The 12,059-nt window shown below is 40.8% G+C and overlaps 1 protein-coding gene across 1 annotated transcript in view; it reads left to right on the top strand.

Moving 5' to 3' along the window:
* The first annotated feature begins 10,942 nt into the window (after positions 1-10,942).
* LOC129823013 (microtubule-associated protein 2-like) overlaps positions 10,943-12,059 on the top strand; it is a 171,985-nt gene continuing 170,868 nt past the window's right edge. Inside the window, exon 1 of the mRNA XM_055881675.1 lies at positions 10,943-11,045. The gene's annotated coding sequence lies outside the window, so the exon portion shown is untranslated. The remainder of the gene's footprint in view (positions 11,046-12,059) is intronic.

The following is a 12,059-nucleotide window of genomic DNA, read 5'->3' on the forward strand; positions in this document are numbered from 1 at the left end:
TTCCATCACTGTATTCTGTTCCATCACTGTACTCTGTTCCATCACTGTATTATGTTCCATCACTGTACTCTGTTCCGTCACTGTACTCTGTTCCGTCACTGTACTATGTTTCATCACTGTATTCTGTTCCATCACTGTACTCTGTTCCATCACTGTATTATGTTCCATCACTGTACTCTGTTCCGTCACTGTACTCTGTTCCATCACTGTACTCTGTTCCATCACTGTACTCTGTTCCATCACTGTACTCTGTTCCATCACTGTACTCTGTTCCGTCACTGTACTCTGTTCCATCACTGTACTATGTTTCATCACTGTATTCTGTTCCACCACTGTACTCTGTTCCATCACTGTATTATGTTCCATCACTGTATTCTGTTCCATCACTGTACTCTGTTCCATCACTGTATTATGTTCCATCACTGTACTCTGTTCCGTCACTGTACTCTGTTCCGTCACTGTACTATGTTTCATCACTGTATTCTGTTCCATCACTGTACTCTGTTCCATCACTGTATTATGTTCCATCACTGTACTCTGTTCCGTCACTGTACTCTGTTCCATCACTGTACTCTGTTCCATCACTGTACTCTGTTCCATCACTGTACTCTGTTCCATCACTGTACTCTGTTCCGTCACTGTACTCTGTTCCATCACTGTACTATGTTCCGTCACTGTACTCTGTTCCATCATTGTACTCTGTTCCATCACTGTACTCTGTTCCATCACTGTACTCTGTTCCATCACTGTACTCTGTTCCGTCACTGTACTCTGTTCCGTCACTGTACTCTGTTCCGTCACTGTACTCTGTTCCTTCACTGCACTCTGTTCCGTCACTGCACTCTGTTCCTTCACTGCACTCTGTTCCGTCACTGCACTCTGTTCCATCACTGTACTATGTTCCGTCACTGTACTCTGTTCCATCACTGTACTCTGTTCCATCACTGTACTCTGTTCCATCACTGTACTATGTTCCGTCACTGTACTCTGTTCCATCACTGTACTCTGTTCCTTCACTGTACTCTGTTCCATCACTGTACTCTGTTCCATCACTGTACTCTGTTCCATCACTGTACTCTGTTCCGTCACTGTACTCTGTTCCGTCACTGTACTTTGTTCCGTCACTGCACTCTGTTCCGTCACTGCACTCTGTTCCATCACTGTACTATGTTCCGTCACTGTATTATGTTCCGTCACTGTACTCTGTTCCGTCACTGTATTCTGTTCCATCACTGTACTCTGTTCCGTCACTGTCTCTGTTCCGTCACTGTACTCTGTTCCTTCACTGTACTCTGTTCCATCACTGTATTCTGTTCCTTCACTGTACTATGTTCCTTCACTGTACTCTGTTCTGTCACTGTATTCTGTTCCTTCACTGTACTATGTTCCGTCACTGTACTCTGTTCCATCACTGTACTCTGTTCCATCACTGTACTATGTTTCATCACTGTATTCTGTTCCATCACTGTACTATGTTCCATCACTGTACTATGTTCCATCACTGTACTCTGTTCCATCACTGTACTATGTTCCATCACTGTACTCTGTTCCATCACTGTACTCTGTTCCATCACTGTACTATGTTCCATCACTGCACTCTGTTCCATCACTGTACTATGTTCCATCACTGTACTCTGTTCCGTCACTGTACTATGTTTCATCACTGTATTCTGTTCCACCACTGTACTCTGTTCCATCACTGTATTATGTTCCATCACTGTATTCTGTTCCATCACTGTACTCTGTTCCATCACTGTATTATGTTCCATCACTGTACTCTGTTCCGTCACTGTACTCTGTTCCGTCACTGTACTATGTTTCATCACTGTATTCTGTTCCATCACTGTACTCTGTTCCATCACTGTATTATGTTCCATCACTGTACTCTGTTCCGTCACTGTACTCTGTTCCATCACTGTACTCTGTTCCATCACTGTACTCTGTTCCATCACTGCACTCTGTTCCATCACTGTACTATGTTCCGTCACTGTACTCTGTTCCATCACTGTACTCTGTTCCATCACTGTACTCTGTTCCATCACTGTACTATGTTCCGTCACTGTACTCTGTTCCATCACTGTACTCTGTTCCATCACTGTACTCTGTTCCGTCACTGTACTCTGTTCCGTCACTGTACTCTGTTCGTCACTGTATTATGTTCCGTCACTGTACTCTGTTCCGTCACTGTATTCTGTTTCATCACTGTACTCTGTTCCGTCACTGTCTCTGTTCCATCACTGTACTCTGTTCCTTCACTGTACTCTGTTCCATCACTGTATTCTGTTCCTTCACTGTACTATGTTCCGTCACTGTACTATGATCCATCACTGTACTCTGTTCCATCACTGCATTGATCATCTTTAAAGGTTACTAGTAATAAGAACAATCAAAGTAATACCTGGTATTTAATATAGAGCTTTTCAAGGACCCAAAGTAGCTTTACAGATATATACAAAGTGTTGTAACAGTGACACAACAACAGTCCAAAAACTACAACAAAACCTCCTGGAGCACAACATCAACAATTTCTTACAGGAAAAGTCTGCTTTTGTACAGTTTTACAGCCAAGCCATCCCACCATGTGATGTCATACAGTAGAGGCAAGCTATCCCACCATGTGATGTCATACAGTAGAGCCAAGCCATACCACCATGTGATGTCATACGGTAGAGCCAAGCCATCCCACCATGTGATGTCATACAGTAGAGCCAAGCCATCCCACCATGTGATGTCATACAGTACAGCCAAGCCATCCCACCATGTGATGTCATACAGTACAGCCAAGCCATCCCACCATGTGATGTCATACAGTAGAGCCAAGCCATCCACCATGTGATGTCATACAGTAGAGCCAAGCCATCCCACCATGTGATGTCATACAGTACAGCCAAGCCATCCCACCATGTGATGTCATACAGTACAGCCAAGCCATCCCACCATGTGATGTCATACAGTAGAGCCAAGCAATACCACCATGTGATGTCATACAGTAGAGCCAAGCCATCTTTCCTTTTTCCATGTTGTGTATCTTCACTTTGTTTCTATTTGTGTCCTTAATCATCACAGAACTATGTCATGTTTATATATACCATCTGAAATAGTATTTAAGGACTTTCCCACCATTTTAGAATGCAATGTTTACTCATCCCGTTTAATAGACTCTTTCGCACTCTGCAAAATCCCCCTCCTAATGTAGACTGACTGAGTGTTTGGGTTTAGGTATAGATCTAGGGGTCTAAGTAATCTATCTTAAAACATAGGTACAAAATACTGTACTGTATCCAATGTGGTAATAGACAGCTCAAACAAGGAAATGCAATCCCTCCCAGTGAAACCTGTTAAGGAGGATGTGTCATGGTGGCTTAGTCAACGGGTCTCACATTTTGCAACCTACGCCTACACACACACCTACACACACACCACTGTTACACACACACCTCTCGCACCTCTCACATTTGGGCCAAGCACTTTTCAGCTCTTTTCAACTTTATAATATACTATATAAATATAATGCTGCATCATTGGCGCAGGGCCTAAATGTGTAGATATTTTGAATAGTGGGGGATCTTGGTGAAGTTTACACTGGATTGCTCTTCCTTCCTCCTCTCTGTACATAAGGACGTATTGTAAAGGAATTGGTTCTTGGCACTCATATAGCCAGCACTATGCAGAAAAGAACAATTTATTTGGCATGCTTTGAAATGCAGAAAACTGTAGAGGGGGAAAAAAAAATCTGTTCAAAATGTTTAAAATAATCCTGTGAGTAAAGATAATAATGATGATATACATAAAGATAATAATGAATAATATAATAGTTAATCATATTTCTAACGAAAATGATGTTGATGATGAAAGCAACTTTTAATATTATGCACATTTTATTTGCATGCTGCATTGAGAACCTTTACAGGAAGGAGAGGCAGGCGGATGTGTGGCTTGCCGCTGTGTAAAGTCATACACTGTATACTTCCGGGTCACGAGAGAGTAACGTAGTATGCTGTACTTCCGGGTTATGGGAAAAATGTACACTGAAAGTTGCTATAACCTGTAACATTATGGAAGATGCATGTGCGGAGCTATGGCCAGCTCCGACAACGTTATTATTTAGAATATTAATAATGATACTATTCTGTCTGGACCATATTGGGGTGCATAGCCTATATCATCCTGTTCATATCAGACCCTACAGCTAGAAAATAGAAGCATCTCTGGGTCTTGACTGTGTACTAGCGTTATACATGGTTGACTTTATATAACATTTCAAATATTTCTATCAATAAAACCTCTTTGAAAACAAACCGGGGTGTCTACCGTGTGTGTGTGTTTTTCAAGCTTTATAGATAACATGAACAGATGTTTTACACAGACTTCTGTGTTATGTCATATCCATACTGGATCAACCCACCGCCCTCTCACAGTTCATTTGGGTCAATAGACATTCTATTGAGAGATGTTCTCTAACACTAGTATCAGATCAATGTTAACTCTAACACTGACGTCAGAGCCATTTAGATAGAAAAAAATACGTATTGAAATTATATTAAAAGAAACGTATAATAAATATGTATGAATAGAAACTATTATTTTGACTAAATATGTGTATAGAAATCACTTTTTATTTGTTTATTGTGACACCTGGTGGTTACCTGTATTGCACCGGCAGGGGTCAATGGCAACATGGCGCCTGTCACTAATTAAAGAGATTGAATGGGATTTTTTAAGGGCAATCCTGCCACTTTTCAACAGTAGCAGTGTGTGGGTAAAATCCCTGGAGAGGCCAAGCCATGCCAGGGAAAAAAGCCTTATTACAACCTTTGTGTTGTGATAAATGCGTTGCTTGTTCTGTAACCTGTTAGTTCATATGCCTTGCGACCGTGATATATAGGCCTAAAGGCCGATACAATAAGACACAGTGGCAGAATAAATTCAACCACACCTTTGTTTCATCACAAAACTGGAGAGCAACCTCTGTCCAGACAAGTCCACAAAGCATATTGCATGTACATTAACAGACAGTTACATGACCTACAGCACGGTCAAGCAAGTTAATGTTTACAACTTTTTCTGACCACTAAACAACAATTAATTTAGAACCACTGAGAGTTACTGCAAGTCGCAAAGAAAACAGAAGCTGCCTCTAATATTCCAGGACAATTTTAACATCATCACCTCTGTTTAGTCTAATACAATGACAACTAAAAACGATTTAGTCCGATAAAAATAAGCTAAATATGATGTGGCTGTCCATGGTTCTGATTTCTGTGTGTGTGTGTGTGTGTGTGTGTGTGTGTGTGTGTGTGTGTGTGTGTGTGTGTGTGTGTGTGTGTGTGTGTGTGTGTGTGTGTGTGTGTGTGTGTGTGTGTGTGTGTGTGTGCGCAAGTAGAAAAAACATGTTGCCTCTCCCTATTTATACCATCCTCCTTTTTCTCATGTTGACAAAATGGTCTATGACTCTGTCATTCGTCATTGTTGTCCTCGGCTACCTGGCTACAATGCTTGCTCGCTAGCCTAACTTCCTTTCATGGGCAACGTTAGCTAGTTAACATTAGCCTTCTACATCTAGCTACATATTGAACTTCCATCTTCTCAGGCCAGGGGCATAACAATCTATGAATTAATGGTTGGATCAGAATCTCCGTTATAATCATTGGCCAGTACGGAGAATTAAGTAAAACCACAAGTCCAGATCTCCATCCATGGCTAATTTAGGAAAGGGACAATTTTAGCTAGCTAGCTAGCTAGCCACCAGAGGACAACAACACAACGAGATGCAACAAGTTGTTTCTGTCAATGACATATTGCTCTCAATGCGATGTGATAGGAGTGAAGCCAAATCCAAACTGTGAAGCCAAATCCAAACTGTCAATGACGTATTGCTCAAATCCAAACTGGCTTCAGTCGACACTTTTTTTTCTTCTGGTGAGCCAGGACCATTCACAGCTGAGCTCACTCAGTCCAGCTCAACGCTGACTGACTATTATCTTATACTTTTTTTTATCAAGAGAGGCCAAATGCTTGCTGGATTTCCTTGCATTCAATTCTACGGGCAGCAACAATGCCATGACCAGACAGCATCAGATAGATGGCCAGAACATACCTACAGAGGGGAGCTGTTTCGCTCACCCGGATGCTTTCTCCGGTGAGATACATTCAGCCTCCTGCGAATTGAAGGAAAAGTATGAAACACAGAGAGACGAAAGATCAATATTTTTTTTCTTGGTACATTTTTTTTGCAAAGCCTGGCTTCCCTTGGCATCCGTGAATACACTCCACTGCTTTTCAACCACATATTCATCATCTCCAGCACAATACCATTCTCTGCATATGTGAAAACGATGTGTTTCTTTGATATGTGGTTAAAAAGATAAGAAAGGTCCAAAAAAAAGTTTCTAGCCAGAGAGAGGGTGTTTTCTTGCTCCCCACGTCACTCAGAATCTCATAGTGTTTGTCATCGGGTAGAACTTTTTTACTTTATATTTTTTTCTACATCAGTAGAAATGCACTTTTTTTTTTTTTTTTTTTTTTTTTTATACATATGTGGTATCGTGCTGAAGAAAATAAAAGTGATGTTGAAAAGAGTTGCACTTTAAGCACTTACAAATTCGTAACATCTTGTGCGAATTAGAATTTGTAACATTTCATACGAATTGCGGGATTTTTTATAAAAAGATTTGCAAGACAAAACATCACACAAAATGAATGACGTTGTACATACTTGTGCAGTATTTTCAGAGACCCCTTTATGGCTCGTGAGCACTACTTTCAAAACCACTGGCTGAAATGATAAACAACCAAGTAGTTATGGTTTCCAATCGTGTAAATCCTATTATGTTCTGTGTCTTTTTGATTTGTACCGTTTCATTGAATACTTTTTCTAAAATGTTTGAGTTGACTTTTTCCATCATCATCATCATCACCACCTAGCTAACATTCTGAGAACCATCAATACCACAAGAAAGCGTTAGTAACATTCACAAAACATTCTAAGAATGTTATTTTAAAACATATACATTCCATTCTCTCTATCCTCTATCTTGTTAAGTGTGTTCAGGTGTGTTGATTGCGCCCACTAATTGGCCACACCTGATTTTAATGGCAGGCTAGCTCCGTCCTGGTGGCACAGTGGACTAATTCCATGGATAGAGAACAGAAGATCATAGTTTGGAATCTCACTGATGCTTTGCCACAATAGAAAAGACATATGTTTGCATGATTAATGCCTAAGCAAATTAAATTCCATGTGTCTTGTGGTTGAAATTCAAAACAGTTAAGTAAGCTAGCAGTGTCATTAAAACATTTATTGAAACAGGTTCTTAACGTTATTTAATTACATTCAAATAACCTATGATTTCTGTTCTCAAAACGTTAATAAAACTTTTCGGAGAGTCATAGAAAAACGTTTTCTGAAGCTCCCTGCAACCTAAAAAAAGTATGTTCCCAGAATAGGCAACATTTCTGTTCTTACAACGTTTAAAACACTTTCAGTTTTACCAGTTAGGAGACTTATGGCTTCGTTCCCGGGACCTATGGGAAACTTAAAACGCAGGTTCCCACACCTTCCAAGCAACCAAATGTGCTAACTGTGTTATTCTTGCTATCATTATATTGCAGTTTAATAACGGGAGTTGGAACCACCAATGATAGGTGAACTTTTGGCCACACGATGGCGACATTGTATAATTGAATTCAAAGCAATTCTTTTCCCGAAACCAGTCCTGGGTTGTCTTGGCTGTGTGCTTAGGGTTGTTGTCGTGTTGGAAGGTGAACCTTCACCCCCAGTCTGAGGTCTAGTGTGCTCTAAAGCAAGTTTCATCAATGATCTCTCTGTACTTTGCTCCGTTCAACTTTCTCTCAATCATGACTAGTCTCCAGGTCCCTGCCGCTGATAAACATCCCCACAGCATGATGCTGCCACCACCATGCTTCACAGTAGGGATGGTGCCAGGTTCCCTCCAGGCGTGACGCTTGACATTCAGGCCAAAGAGTTCAATCTTGGTTTCATCAGACCAGAGAATCTTGTTTCTCATGGTCTGAGAGTCCTTTAAGTGCCTTTTGGCAAACTCCAAGCGGCTTGTCACGTGCCTTTTCCTGAGGAGTGGCTTCCCCCTGGCCACTCTACCATAAAGGCCTGATCTGTGGAGTGCTGCAGAGATGGTTGTCCATGTCATGTTATAAAACATGATTTAATACATTTTAGAATAAGGCTGTGGCTTAACAAAATGTGGAAAAAGTCAAGGGGTCTGAATACTTTCTGAATGCACTGTATTCACACTACCAGTTAAACGTTTAGACACACCTACTCATTCAAGGGTTCTTCTTTAATTTTGCTATTTTCTACATTGTAGAATAATAGTGAAGTCATAAAAACTATGAAATAACACATATGGATTCATGTAGTAACCAAAAAGGTGTTAAACAAATTAAAATATATTTTAGATTTTAGATTCTTCAAAGTAGCCACCCTTTGCCTTGATGACAGCTTTGCACACTCTTGGCACTCTTGAAGGAGTTCCCACATATGCTGAGCACTTTTTGGCTGCTTTTCCTTCACTCTGCAGCACAACTAATCACAAACCATCTCAATTGGGTTGAGATTGGGTGATTGTGGAGGCCAAGTCATCTGATGCAGCACTCCATCACTCTCCGTCTTGGTCAAATAGCCCGTACGTAGCCTAGAGGTGTGTTTTGGGTCATTGTCCTGTTGAAAAACAAATTATAGTCCCACTAAGCGCAAACCAGATGGGATGGCATATAGGTGCAGAATGCTGTGGTAGCCATACTGGTTAAGTGTTCCTTTAAGAAAATCACTGACAGTGTCACCAGCACACCATCACACCTTCTCCTCCATGCTTCACGGTGGAAACCACACATGCTGAGATCATCCGTTCACTTACTCTGCGCTTGATGATTTTGCGACTGCACTTGAAGAAACTTTCAAAGTTCTTTAAATGTTGACCTACATGTCTTAAAGTAATGATGGACTGTCATGTATCTTTGCTTATTTGAGCTGTACTTGCCATAATATGGAATTTGTCTTTTACCAAATAGGGCTATCTTCTGTATACCCAACCTACCCTGTCACAACACAACTGATTAGCTCAAACACATTAAGAAGGAAAGACATTTCACAAATTAACTTTTAACATGGCACACCTGTTAACCGAAATGCATTCCAAGTGACTACCTCATGAAGCTGGATGAGAAAATGCCAAGAGTGTGCAAAGCTGTGGCAAGACAAAGGGTGGCTACTTTGAAGAATCTCAAATATAAAATATATTTTGATCTGTTTAACATGTTTTTGGTTACTACATGATTCCATATGTGTTATTGTATAGTTTTAATGTCTTTTAATTATTCTACAATGTAGAAAATAGTGTAAATACAGAAAAACCCTGGAATGAGTAGGTGTGTCCAAACTTTTGACTGGTACTGTAGGTAGCTTGCCTAGCTAGCTAAGTTAGCTAATCAACTACCGGTAGCCATATCTATGACTAAAAATAGAAGAGGTTTTACAAATCGGCGATCTTTTGTATGTCGATTGTAAAACCTCTTCTCTTTTTAGTCATATATAGTTCTCGTAGCTACAGATAAAGTGATTTAACCAAAGATATTTGGTATCCATTACTGGGAGTTACAGGATAGGTACTGTTTGGTGCAGCACAGAGAATCTTCAACCGACCTTAGCAATGCTGTTTTCATCCTCAATTCGGGAAAACAGGAGTCTCATTAAATGTCTGTGACCAGTTGCAGGAGGTCAGTTTGAATTTAGAAAATACACCGTTTTTAAAAGAAATACTTTATTTTGCTCAATGAAGTAATCCAACAATGTGTACACCGCCATTTTGTCTATTTCAAGTCTTCTCTCATTGATCAAGATAGGTCTCTGTTATCATGACATGCAGCACTTTGGGTTGGACACTCAACTGTTGGCAGAAATCTTTGGGTAAATCATATTATCTGGAGTAACAATCTGCAGCTGCAGTTCTCTGGACTTGTGTGTCTCTACACCTGAGACACAATCGTACACACTGAACTGTACTACAATGTTCATACAATTTTTTTGTATGTTACTTTTACCATAGCATTCTTGTTGAATACCCAGTTGTCTTGAGTTAGCATTAAATGGTGTACACTGCCCTGTATTTAGATTATGACAAATAAACATTATTTGGATATCTGAATGACTAGCATCTGTTTGATAGAAAATATCCATGTTTATTTTACGGGGGTTCTACAGCACACCCGTTGATATGCTGAACCAGATTAGTTACAGGTTAGAAGTGCCCACAGTAGCAACTGTAATTGAGTACTGGCAATGTCTGCTGTGGCAGGTGGGAAGGTGCAAGTTACCTGAAAAATATCTAATCTCTCAATGTTCATCTCTAAGTGTACCAAATTCATGCATTTAGCTGTTCAATTTCTTCTTATTTTTTGGGCGGGGGAGAATGCCCCCGGACTCCCTACTGGCTTTGGGCAAGGCACCCAATGTCTTCAAATCCTAGAATTGCCCCTGATATATAGGCTAGTCTAACCCTTGGGTCTATGTAATGAATAATGCACCTCAATTAGAATGTAAAACTTGCATCCTCACACTACACGACACAAGAAATATGATCTAGCCAGGACGACTATATCTGCCGGAGACATTCTAATGATTTCGTCGGTTTGCCGTTTTCAACCAGTGTTCCTTAGAATGGTTGGGTTCATACCGTCCCATAAAAGGAGTCAAATGTACTCATTGTACGTTCCGTTTGTCTATCAAAAGTACACTACAGTAGCCTACCGAAGGAAACTGTCAAGGCGTTAGCTTATGAAATAAGAAGCTGTGATTGGAGTTAGCTTCTGTCAAACGGATCTGTTCTCCATTATTATTGGATGGAATTCCAGTCAACTGGTATTATTTTTCATTTCGATTGGAGTATACTGTCAGTGGGCGGTAACCTTACCCTGCGATCACTGAAGTCAGGTTCGGGAGGCCGTATCATTGTGCTGGCAGCGACACTCGGAGACTCCCGACAAATTGTTTTAAAAATTGTCAGAAAACGGTGAGTCAACTCAAAATAAACACTGCATTTTATTGGGCAAAACTCTTGGTACCTTTTGTTGCGGTTAACATGTCGTTCTGATACGGTTTGTTGATTTATCAGTGAAGGGACATTGAATTTGGATAAGAATTACGCATCAATATAAGAAGTGCATGGACGAAGTCGCAGTCACACGGAGTGTCACAGCGCAGGAGCTATGGCTGTTCGCAAAGTTCTGCAAGTTTGACGGTGGGTGTGGGTGTGTGGCCATAATGTAGTTCAATCAGGACTAAGCAACTGTCACAAGGTTCGTATTCGTAGGAGCCTTTAGAAAGTGCAACTGGTATATTTTCTTCTAGGGCTTCAGGCAGCTCAGTCGGGACCTCCCGTAGAACTACGTTGTATTCCGACTGTTGACAGATGTGAAAACATTGAAAACGTAACATTTGAATCATTTCGATGTTATCGTTTTCAGTTTTGACTGTACGGCCCGAAATAATATGTCGTTTTACTTTCCTCTTAGCCTGTCCTACATGTAAGGCTCTGATTTATTGAATCTAATCTCTAAAGGAACCCCACTGTAGGTCTATTGTATACCGCGTCTAAGATATTGCTTGCATTGTAATTTAGCCAGAAAGTTGTTTATCTTGAACATGTGCCGTCTGCATAGAGCAGCGTGTTGTTATTACTGTATATCGCTCACTGCCATGTGTTTTAAAGCTCCCAGTCTGTAGGCCCGCCCACCCGCCCATGACAAGGAACCTGTACCCACTACCCGTCCCAATTTCCCAATGCCTCACGTTAGTGTAAACACTGAGCTACTTTCTCTCTGTGTTTGGCCTATTATCAGCCCTCTGGCCTGTTGTGATGCCATTGGAGAGTTAACCATTATCTCCTAGATATTGATGATAAGAGGAGGATTATGCTTGTTATTAGAGAGGAGTGTGGATCCTGCGGGAGATTATTGGACAATCCTCCCCAGATTACTGCGGGCAGGAGGAATCGGAGGGTCTATCTAGCCCAGCGGGTGCCTGC

The sequence above is a fragment of the Salvelinus fontinalis genome, chromosome 25 (assembly GCF_029448725.1).
Source record: "Salvelinus fontinalis isolate EN_2023a chromosome 25, ASM2944872v1, whole genome shotgun sequence".
In the NCBI taxonomy this organism is placed as follows: domain Eukaryota; kingdom Metazoa; phylum Chordata; class Actinopteri; order Salmoniformes; family Salmonidae; genus Salvelinus; species Salvelinus fontinalis.